Here is an 11563-nt window from a genome sequence, read left to right as displayed (position 1 = left end):
AGGTAAGCCTTAATCTAGGCTTACCTGTAGGTCAAAGTGGTTTGTAAGGGTTTACAACCACTTTAATGCCCATGGTTTGGTTGATTGAAATGAGATGCCCAACAAGCTCATATAGGTGTGAGATGAGGTGTCCACAGACTCTTGGTCTTATAATGTACACCTTGGAGGCTCCAACAATGAGATCTTTCTACCATAAATTTCAGTGTTGGGTGTTCTGGGACCTAAGGTCACATTCTCCATAATAGACATGAAATCCAACAGGGATAGTGGGTTCTCCTCATAATGGGCGCAGCAGGTGTGTAGACTTGGGAACTCAGCACAAATTTGTCACCAATAGAGTCCCCAAGAGATACAGTATAGATGGCACTCCAGAATCTACAAAAAGTGAAGTACCATTTTAGATGGGCTTACCCTCTACCTGCAACGTAAATCGATCTTAGTAAAGGGTGAAATGTTTCTACATTCATTTCAAAGTTCAAAACCAAAAATGCAGATGGGGCAGTAGGCAATACTTTTCTCGTTCCAAATATTATAAACACCAAATCAAGATTACTTTTGGCCAAGTTCACATAAGAGAACTGCAGTTCATAGTATCCCCAGGCTAGCTGGTAGCCCCAAGCTAGTATACCCTTAGCATACTTTTCTGGTGTGCTTGAACGTGGTGGGCTGCATTGCATCCTTCACTAGTCAAGACCGTGTATATTTCATTAGAACCACTACAGCACCAATCCTCCTTGAAGGGTAATTGTTCCTACAGTTATTCCAGAACCTTGATGTAAAGGCTTCTCTCTCCAGTCTTTCATAAAGCTACCCACTGGATGAGGGATTGGCCTCATACAAAGTACCATCCTGTACTTATCTTCTTTGCACTTTCCTCCTGCTGGAGCCTACAGACGCGCCTGCATACTTTTAAGATTTTTGAGAAAGTTTAAACCTATACAGGGTCCTGCAAGGTCCTGCAAGGTCCCTACCCAGGGGCGTAACTATAGGGGGTGCAGCAGTTGCGACCGCAACTGGGCCCTGTGCTGCAGGGGGCCCATGCAGCCCCCTCTACATATGGCCGGCAGCAGCATAGGCAGCTAGGGGTACCAGTGCACCATGCACACGGGTGGCTGGAGGTGGAGGGTGACTACCCGGCTACTCAGAGTACCCCTCTCCATGCATTGCCGCTCCGTCCGATGTCTGTTCTCCCCAGCCAGAGAAAAAAAAATAATTAAAAAAAACTACTGATGCCAGTGGTGGAACTACAGGGCTCACAAAGGTCATACCTGTGACCACACCCTGGAGTTCCACCGCCGGACTCGGAGGGAAGGGCCCTGGCTGGGGTTCAGGGGGGCCCTTCATGGTTTCTTGCATCGGGGCTCTGAAGGTTCTAGTTACGCCACTGTCCCTACCATCACTCTCCTGCATTTCTGGTCCTTGAGCTATAGTAATAGTTCAGAATTTGGGGAGAATCATAAGTTCTTTCAGACTGGGAATGGTCCTCTACAGGTCGCAGGTATTGGATGCTAGTTTCATTTTTACCGACTGTCGGTAGAATGGGGGCTAGCAAACCTAAAGTCATTTTCAACCTGAGGTCCACCTAAAACGGAGCTCTTAAAGCATAATTAAACTCTGGAAATTGTGTCTAAAAAAAGAAACAGAGGGCAAAGGACTAGTTACAGGTGTTGCGCGTGGTCTTTTTGTAGCTGATCTTTTCCTCGTTAATGACTTTCCATGCCCTGTTCTTCACTGTGTCTTTGTGGGGAGGCAGCCACCCTGGTAGAGGCAAGGCTTTGCTTCCTCATGTCAAAGCCTCCAGCAAGGAGAACAGTGAGCGATGTATTAGCAATATCACCAAATATCATTCCAAAGCTCCTTAGACTAGCAGTCAGAGGTGGCAGTGCCTTAGCCCTTGTACACACGGTCGGAGAATCCGTCGGAATGTGTCCTATTGGACCGTGTTGTCGGATAATCCGACTGTGTGTGGTATGCATCGGACTGATCCCGTCGGAATATCCATCGGACCCAATTTTCAAACTTGTTGGAAATATTTTCCGACCAACTGGTTCGATCGGACATACTCCGATCATGTGTAGAGAATTTTGATCGGACCAAGTGCCATGCATGCTCAGATCAAATTCCTACATCAAAGCTATTGGCTACTAGCCTGAACGTAGTCCCATTGTAACGAAATTGCGTCATCACGTTCTAAATGATAGGATTTTTCGACAACTTAGTCCGACCGTGTGTATGCAACAGTTTCGGACAAGATCCGATGGACAAAATCCGACGGACAAAATTTGGTTGGCAAACGGATTTGGTTGGCAGAATGTCCGACCGTGTGTACAGGGGCTAAGATCTCACATTGCAGATATACAGCTAGGAGGCTACAGAGCAGGAGTACCCAGGCACAGGAAGCGCACCATTGTTTTCCAGATGGAATTCCAAGCAAAGAGTACATTTGCCTGGTACTGTTTAGGCACAATTAACAGTTCTAGAAGTTCTTTATATAATAGTAAACCTTCTTGCAGCTGATCTTTTGCTTGTTAATGACTTTTCATTCCTTGTTCTTCCCTGTGTCTCTGTGGGGAGGGGGACATCTTGGTAGAGGCAGGGTTTTGCTTCCTCATGTCAAAGCCTCCAGCAAGGAAAACAGTGAGTGGTACATTAGCGATATCACAAAATATTATTCTGAAGCTCCTTAGACTAGCAGTCAGAGGTGACAGTGCCTTAGATCTCACACTGAAGATATACCGTTAGGAGCTACAGAGCAGGAATACCCCAGAGCAGGAAGTGCATCATTGTTCTCCAGGAGGAATTCCAATTCAGAGATCATTTTTCCGGTACTGTTTAGGCACAATTAACATTTCTAAATATTCCTTATATAATAGCATATCCTAAATATTTAAATGCAGGTGTACTTTACCACTAATGCCGCGTACACACGATCAGAATTCTCAACGGAAAAAGCTCTGATGGTTTTCCCGACGGAATTCCGATGGAATTCGGCTCAAGCTGTTTTGCCTACACACGGTCACATCAAATTCCGATCGTTTATAACGCGGTGACGTACAACACGTATGATGTGAATAGAAAAAGGAAGTTTAATAGCCAGTAGCCAATAGCTTCTGTGTCGTAGTTGAATCTGAGCATGTGTGATTTTTGGCGTGTCGGAATTGCATACACATGATCGGAATTACCGATAGAAAGTTTTTCCGTCGGGAAAATTGAGAACATGCTATCAATTTTTGGCTGGCGGAAATTCGGACAGCTAAATTCCGATGGAGCATACACACGGTTGCATTTTCCGATGAAAAGCTCTCATCAGTCTTTTTCTGGCCGGAATTCCGATTGTGTGTACGCGGCATAAGACTAACCATAACCGATAACCCGATCATCCTCCCCTCCTCTCTTCTGAAAAACCTCCTAACCTTTTGGCTATCATGGGTGACCTCTCCTAAAAATCCTAGTAGCCTGTCTCTAATGCCGATTCCATGGCTTCAATTCTTTTTGACTCACTAACACGGAAGATACATAAATAAGGAGATCTGCCACCTCTGCAGCACTTCTATGTGCTTGTTCAAGGTCGGTAACTCAGAAGTATTAAAGCCAGGCAACTAGCATTTTCAGAAGACAGCCTAGGACCATGACTTACTTTAAACCCCCCCAGCACCCTAACAGTTAATGCTTATGCTGTCCATGAGGAAAGCGGCCATCACGCTGAGTCCTTACAGTTGGCGGCGGCAAGGTCTCACAGTGCCAAGATCTCAGCGCCGATATCCAATGTTTTGCGGCTGCTCAGCAGGCACTCTGATTGAATGAGAGCTCAGCAAGGTCATAAAGTGCTTTTAGTCTAATTTGTTTTAGACAAAATCAGTATCAATTGTCCTAGTTTGGTATAATGCCTCCGTGTCCGAAGATGGCTTTATGTAGTATGGAATATGAAAGCATAATAGTTTGTATAGGGAATAAAACGTTGGGGGTGATGGATAAGCTGTTGTTCCTGCCAACAGGGAGTGGGGACTATACATCCTATATTTGACTTTTATGTGTGTTGTGCAATCGTGATGACATTGTGGTGAAAACGTGGCACAACCTTAGAGTAGATATACACTCACCAGCCACTATATTAGGAACACCTTGCTAGTACCAGGTTTGAACCCCTTTTGCCTTCAAAACTGCCTTAATTCTTCATGGCATAGATTCAACAAGGTGTTGGAAACTCAGAGATTTTGGTCCATATCCATGATGCCAATCTCCTTTTCCACCACATCCCAAAGGTGCTCTATTGGATGAGATGTGGTGAGTGTGGAGATCATTGGAGGACACTGACCTCATTGTCCAGTGGTGAGATGATTGGAGCTTTGTGACATGGTGCATTTTCCTGCTGGAAGGAGCCATCAGAAGATTGGGACACTGTAGTCATAAAGGGATGGACATGGTCAGCAACAATACTCAGGTAGGCTGTGGCATTTAAACAATGCTCAAAAGGGGCCCAAAGTGGGCCAAGAAAATATCCCCCCCCACCATTACACCACCACCAGCCTGAACCGCTGGATCCATACATTTCATGTTGTTCACACCAAATTCTGACCCTACCATCTGAATGTCTCAGCACACCTCCCAACTTTTTTTGAGGAAGGAACAAAGGACACCTATTAGCAAATGTATGTAGGCATAGGACACACCCCCTGTCATGCCCCCTCAACCACTTAACTCCCGGACCATTTTGCTGGCCAAAGACCAGAGCGCATTTTGCAATTCGGCACTGCGTTGTTTTAACTGACAATTGCGCAGTCGTGCGACGTGGCTCCCAAACAAAACTGACGTCCTTTTTTCCCCACAAATAGAGCTTTCTTTTGGTTGTATTTGATCACCTCTGCGGAAAAAAAATAGTTTTTTTGCTATAATAAATATCCCCCAAAAATATATAAAAAAACTATTTTGTTCCTCAGTTTAGGCCGATACGTATTCTCCTACATATTTTTGGTAAACAAATTGCAATAAGTGTTTATTCATTGGTTTGCGCAAAAGTTATAGTGTCTACAAAATAGGGGTTCATTTTATGGCATTTTTATTATTCATTTTTTTTTTTTACTAGCAATGGCGGCGATCTGCAATTTTTATCGGGACCGCGACATTATGGCGCACACGTCGGACAATTTTGACACATTTTTGGGACCCTTGTCATTTTTACAGTGATCAGTGCTACAAAATTGCACTGATTCCTGTAAAAATGACACTGACAGTGAAGGGGTTACCCACTAGCTGGTTAGGAAGGGGTTAAGTGTGTCCTGTGGAGTGATTCTAACTGTTAGGGGAAGGGGCTGTGTGTGACACATCACTGATCATAGCTCCCAATCACAGGGAGAGCTGATCAGGGACAGTGTCACTAGGCAGAACGGGGAGATGCTTGTTTACATTAGCATCTCCCCGTTCTTCAGCTCCGTGAGGCGATCACGGGTATCCCCGTGGACATCGAGTCCGCGGGACCCGTGATCCTACTCACGGAGCTCCCGGTGGGGTCGCGCGCCGCCGGCGATGCGCATGTGACCACACAGCGGCAAATTCAAAGGGATGTACCTGTGCGCCTATTTGCCCAGCCTCGCCATTCTGCCAACGTAAATGTACATGCGGCGGTCGGCAAGTGGTAAAAGCAGTTATACAGAAAAATTATTAGTACTTTTTTTTAACCACTCCAATTTCTTTAAACTGGCTTTTGAAATTTACAAAGGCAGCAATATAGAAATGACTGCCCTTGAAATCCAGGACAGTCCCTCTAAATCAGGGACAGTCCCTCGAAATCCAGGATAGTCCCTCCAAATCCGGGACAGTCCCTTGAAATCCCGGACAGTCCATCCAAATCCAGGACAGTCCATCCAAATCCGGGACAGTTGGGAGCTATGTGTCCGCCTGGAGTGGGTGTTCTTAGGCAGGCTGCATTTGCATACAGACCACCCTAGGAAATGTCCACATGTGATGACTGAAAGACCTGAGATCAAATGAATGAATGTAGTGGACCAGGAACATTCAGGCTGGGGAGGAAATGAGGTGGGCTTGTTGCAGCTTCTAATGCATATTGTGAGAAGCTCACAGTGTGCATTAAAAGCAGTTTCAGCACAGGACAGGAGCCTTCTGTGCAAGCCCTATGTGAAGGCTGGAGTTCAGATGTAATGTAATGTAAAAGATGTAGGCAATCTAAACGGCAACTGTTGGACCTGCCATGAAGGTCCCCTTTCAGGTGCTTCCTGTCACAGTATGGAGAGACAACTCCAAATTGTGCTCCTGCATTGTCACCCTGTCCCCTAGTGGAGACTACAAGCACCCATGATGACACATATTGTGTACGTGTTAGAGATGCACCGAATGGAAATCCTGGTGCCGAAACCGAAAATTCAGGATGCCAAAATCGAAACTGATTGTTTTTTTTGTTATTAAAAATATATATTTTTATATAAAATTGTATTATTTTAGACTTTTTAATTAATATTATGAATTTAAATGAATATGAATTTATTGTCGGCCCTTATCGGCAGTTTTAGTGCAAGAAAAGCTCAAGAAAAATGCATCCTTTTTAAATTCTATACATGGCTCGGTTCACACCTATCCTTTTTTTCATGCTTTTTGCAGAAACGCACTACAGTATATTTAGCACGGTTTCCTATTGGAGACATTTACATCTACGCATTTTTTAGCCGGTGCGTTTTTGGAAAGGGTCAGAACTTTCCCCCCCCCATGTGATAGACTTCAATGAACCCCGCACCAAAAAAGCAAGTGTTGCGTTTTTGATGCATTTACATGCATTTTTGTGCTTTTTCTTCCTTCCTTAACCACTTGCTTACTGGGCACTCCTATCAAGACCAATTTTCAGCTTTCAGCGCTGTCGCACTTTGAATGACAATTGCGCGGTCATACAACACTCTACCCAAATGAAATTTTTATCATTTGTTTCCCACAAATAGAGTTTTCTTTTGGTGGTATTTGATCACCTCTGCGGTTTTCATTTTTTGTTAAAAAAAATAAAAAAAAAACTAATTAAAAAAAAAACTGCACTAATGGGCACCGATAGGTGGCAGTGATGGGTACTGATGGGTGGCAGTGATGGGCACTGATCAGTTACACTGATAGGCAGCACTGCTAGGTGGCACTGATTGGTACCACTGATGGGCATTGATAGGTGGCACATGTGGGCATTGATAGGTGGCACCTGTGGGCACTGTCAGGTGGCAATGGCAGGTGGCATAGATGATTCATAATTGCCTCTTCCTCTTTGGGATCGATGTCCCTTGCAGATGAGCCGGCGATTGGCTTTTTTTTTCTCCTCCGCTGTCAGCGTGAGGAGAAAGAAAAAAACAATCACCGAGCTTTTGTTTTGATCATGTGATTAGCTGTCATTGGCTTACAGCTGATCACATGGTAAGGGGCCGGGATTGGCCCCTTACTCGGATCGGTGATCACCCGAGTCTCAGTGACTCAGTGATCACAGCGCGCTCCGCGCATGCCCTGTAGGGAGCGCGCAGGGAGCGTGCACAGGGGAGGCCATCATATGACGGCCTCCCAGAAATTCAGGTCCGCGCTGTGGCCGTCATTCAGCTATAGCGCGGACGTCAAGAGGTTAAAAAACAGTATATAGCTGGTTGTTAAGGTGCAGGCCCGGGCTGCTGCGTCCTTAACCACTTAAGGACCGGAAAGGATTTACCCCCTTAATGACCAGGCCATTTTTAGCGATGCGGCACTGTGTCAATTTAACTGACAATTGCGCGGTCGTGCGACGCTGTACCCAAACAAAATTGTCGTCCTCTTTTCCCCACAAATAGAGCTTTCTTTTGGGGGTATTTGATCACCTCTGCGGTTTTTATTTTTTGCGCTATAAACAAAAAAAGAGCGACAATTTAAAATAAAAACAATATTTTTTACTTTTTGCTATAATAAATATCCCATAAAAAAAAAAATATTTAAAAAACGCATTTCTTCCTCAGTTTAGGCCGATAATTATTCTTCTCCATATTTTTGGTTAAAAAAAAAAATCAAAATAAGCGTATATTATTTATTATTATTATTATTCCCGATTTATATAGCGCCAACGGTTTACGCATCGCTTTACATTGTATAGGGGGGACAACACAATTACACAATTACAGTACAATACAAAAGGTACAGGAGGGCCCTGCTCATAGAGCTTACATTCTAAAGGGAGGGGGTGGTGGTACAAAAGGTAATAGCTGCAGAGAATGATTTGATGGGGGTGGGGGTGGTATATTGATTGGTTTGCGCAAAAGTTATAGCGTCTAGTGATCTGGTGACTGTTGACCCGATTTGATGTTAGAGCTACTGAGACAAGCATCGGGAGGAACCTTGTACCCATCCGCTGTATATGACTCTTGTAATGCGGATCATATAAATCTGGTGAGTAGGCTGAGTGTTGGTGGAGGAAGACTCTGAGTCACTTGATTGTCGGATCTATGGAATTATATGCACCACTGAAAACCATTTGATGAAAGTTTTTTGGACTTTTCACTTTTTTTTTTACCAGTATCTTTATTACGTTTTTTGGACACTGCACTTCATATTTGTCACCCACTGGAAGCATTAAGTGGCAATTTATGCACTTTTGTTTATTAGCACTTTATAGCACAGTGAAACCTCGGATGGCGAGTAACGCGGTTTTACAAGCGTGTTTTTTTTTTTTCAATCCTGACTCGATTTGCGAGCGTTGTCTTGCAAGACGATCAGGATTCAAGCCGCTGGGGTGTGCAGTACCGCATTTGGCCAGAGGTGCGGGAGGGCGCCGGTTCCGAGTGTCTCCGAGCATCTCCGGAGCCCCCACACCTCTGGCCACATGCAGTACTGCACACACCGGTGTCCCCGCACTTCTGGCCACATACAGTACTGCATACACCAGCAGTCACTGTGGAATGAATTATCTGAGTTTACATTGATTCCTGAGTGCTTTGGATTACAAGCATGCTTCTGGATCAGATTATTCTCGTAGTCCAAGGTACTACTGTAAATTGAAAGAATTGTATTACACATTTGCACAATCAATCTACTGGCGACCCTTAGTGGTTGTTCATGTTATTGCACTCTTTGCTTTTTATTGTTATATTGTATTGATTAATAGGGTGTGCGTTTCACTTCCATTTTTTATTTATTAGGTTTCAACCTCACAACGAACGGTCCTTGAACCAATATTACAATCATATATATTTACGCAGGTAAAGGGAGTAACATTAACCACTTGCTTACTGGGCACTTAAACCCCCCTCAGTCCCAGACCAATTTTCAGCTTTCAGCGCTGATGCACTTTGAATGACAATTGCGCGGTCATACAACACTGTACCCAAATGAAATTTTTATCATTTTTTTCCCACAAATAGAGCTTTCTTTTGGTGGTATTTAATTACAGCTCAGAGTTTTATTTTTTGCTAAACAAACAAAAAAAGATGCAAAAAAATAAAAATAAATCATGTTTAATAGTTTGTTATAAAATTTTGCAAACGGGTCATTTTTCTCCTTCATTGAAGTGCGCTGATGAGGCGGCACTGATAGGCTGCACTGGTGGGCACTGATGGGCTGCACTGGTGGGCACTGATGGGCTGCATTGGTGGGCACTGATAGGCGGCATTGGTGGGCACTGATAGGCGGCACTGGTGGGCACTGATAGGCATAGTTAAGGCGGCACTAATAGGCACAGATAAGGCGGCACGGATGGGCACAGATAAGGCGGCACTGATGGGCAAAGATGGGCACAGATAAGGTGGCACGGATGGGTGGCACAGATGGGTGGCACGGATGGGTGGCACGGATGGGCACTGATAGGTACCACTGATAGATGGGACTGATGGGCACTGATAGGTGGCACTGAGTGGTGGCTGATAGGTGGCACTGCTGGGCACTGATGGGCGGCACTGCTGGGCACTGGTAGATGACACTGATGGGCACGGATATGTGGCACTGGGGTGCAGCACCTTTGTTGAGGCAGATTGTGGGCACTGCTGGGTGGCACTGTGGGCACTGCTGGGTGGCACTGTGGGCACTGCTGGGTGGCACTATGGGCACTGCTGGGTGGCACTGACGGGGGGCACTTACTTTTTTTAATGTGGCACTGGCAGGGGGCAGGTGGGCACTAGCAGGGCTGGCCATGATCGGGACTGATGTCCCGATCACGGCCGCCGGTGATCGGCTTTTTTTTTTCTCCTCACGCTGACAGCGCGAGGAGGAATAATAGCCGGTTACCGGCTCCGTTATATCACATGATCAGCTGTCATTGGCTGACTCGTAGACTCGCCGATGACAGTGCGCGCGGCGAGTAGACGTAGTCCCGGAGAAGGAGATCCGCGCTGTAGCCGTCATTTGGCTATAGCGCGGATCTCAAGTGGTTAAGGTTACTCCTCCAAAAAACTTCCCCAATCCATGGGGACCCCATGCCTTTAAAAAAAAAAAAATTGGCATGGGGTTCCCCCTACATCAGTACCCAAAAGAGCCTGGTATGGATTGGGGAGAATCCTTGAGCCATTTTTTAGCTGATTTTTTATTGCCGGCAATTCTTACTTTTTAGATTCAACTGTCAGCGTGGAAAAAAAAATGCAAAACGCACCTAAAACCGTGCCTGAAAACCACATCAACCGCATCAATCGCAACCACCTAGGTGTGAACCGAGCCTATGTCTTACCACTGGTACGTTGTACTTCCGTTGTGGTGCTAAAAATCTTGCAATGCATTTTTGGTCAGTTTAACCACTTCAGCCATATGGCTGGCCAAAGACCAGAGCACTTTTTGCGATTCGGCACTGCGTTGCTTTAACTGACAATTGCGCGGTCGTGCGACATGGCTACCAAACAAAATTGGCATCCTTTTTTCCCCACAAATAGAGCTTTCTTTTGGTGGTATCTGATCATCTCTGCGGTTTTTATCTTTTGTGCTATAAACAAAACAAGAGCGACAATTTTGAAAAAAAAAACACATTTATTTTTAACTTTTTGTTATAATTAAATATCCCCCAAAAATATATAAAAAACGTATTTTTTCCTCCGTTTAGGCCGATACGTATTCGTCTACATATTTTTGGTGAAAAAAAAAAAAAAAACGCAATAAGCGTTTATTGATTGATTTGCGCAAAATTTATAGCGTTTACAAAATAGGGGATAGTTTTATGGCATTTTTGTTAATAATTTTTTATTTTTTTTACTAGTAATGGCAGCGATTTGCGATCTTTATCGTGACTGCGACATTATGACGGACACATTCGACACTTTTGGCACTATTTTGGGAACATTCACATTTATACAGTGATCAGTGCAAATAAAAATGCATTTATTACTGTGTAAATGTGACTGGCAGTGAAGGGGTTAACCAAGAGGGGATGCTGTAGGGGTTACGTGTGTCCTAGGGAGTGATTCTAACTGTGGGGGGGAGGGGCTATGCGTGTCACGATACTGATCACCACTCCTGATTACAGGGAGCTGTCATCAGTGTCCTGTCACTAGGCAGAACGGGGAAATGCTTGTTAACATTGGAATTTCCCCGTTCTTCCTCTCCGTGAGACGATTGTGGGTATCCCTGCGGATATCAAGTTTGCGGG

This window comes from Lithobates pipiens, unplaced genomic scaffold (genome assembly GCF_037356315.1).
Source record: "Lithobates pipiens isolate NorthernLeopardFrog02 unplaced genomic scaffold, aLitPip1_a1.2 Scaffold_27, whole genome shotgun sequence".
NCBI lineage: Eukaryota > Metazoa > Chordata > Amphibia > Anura > Ranidae > Lithobates > Lithobates pipiens.
Note: the sequence above shows the minus strand (reverse complement) of the source record.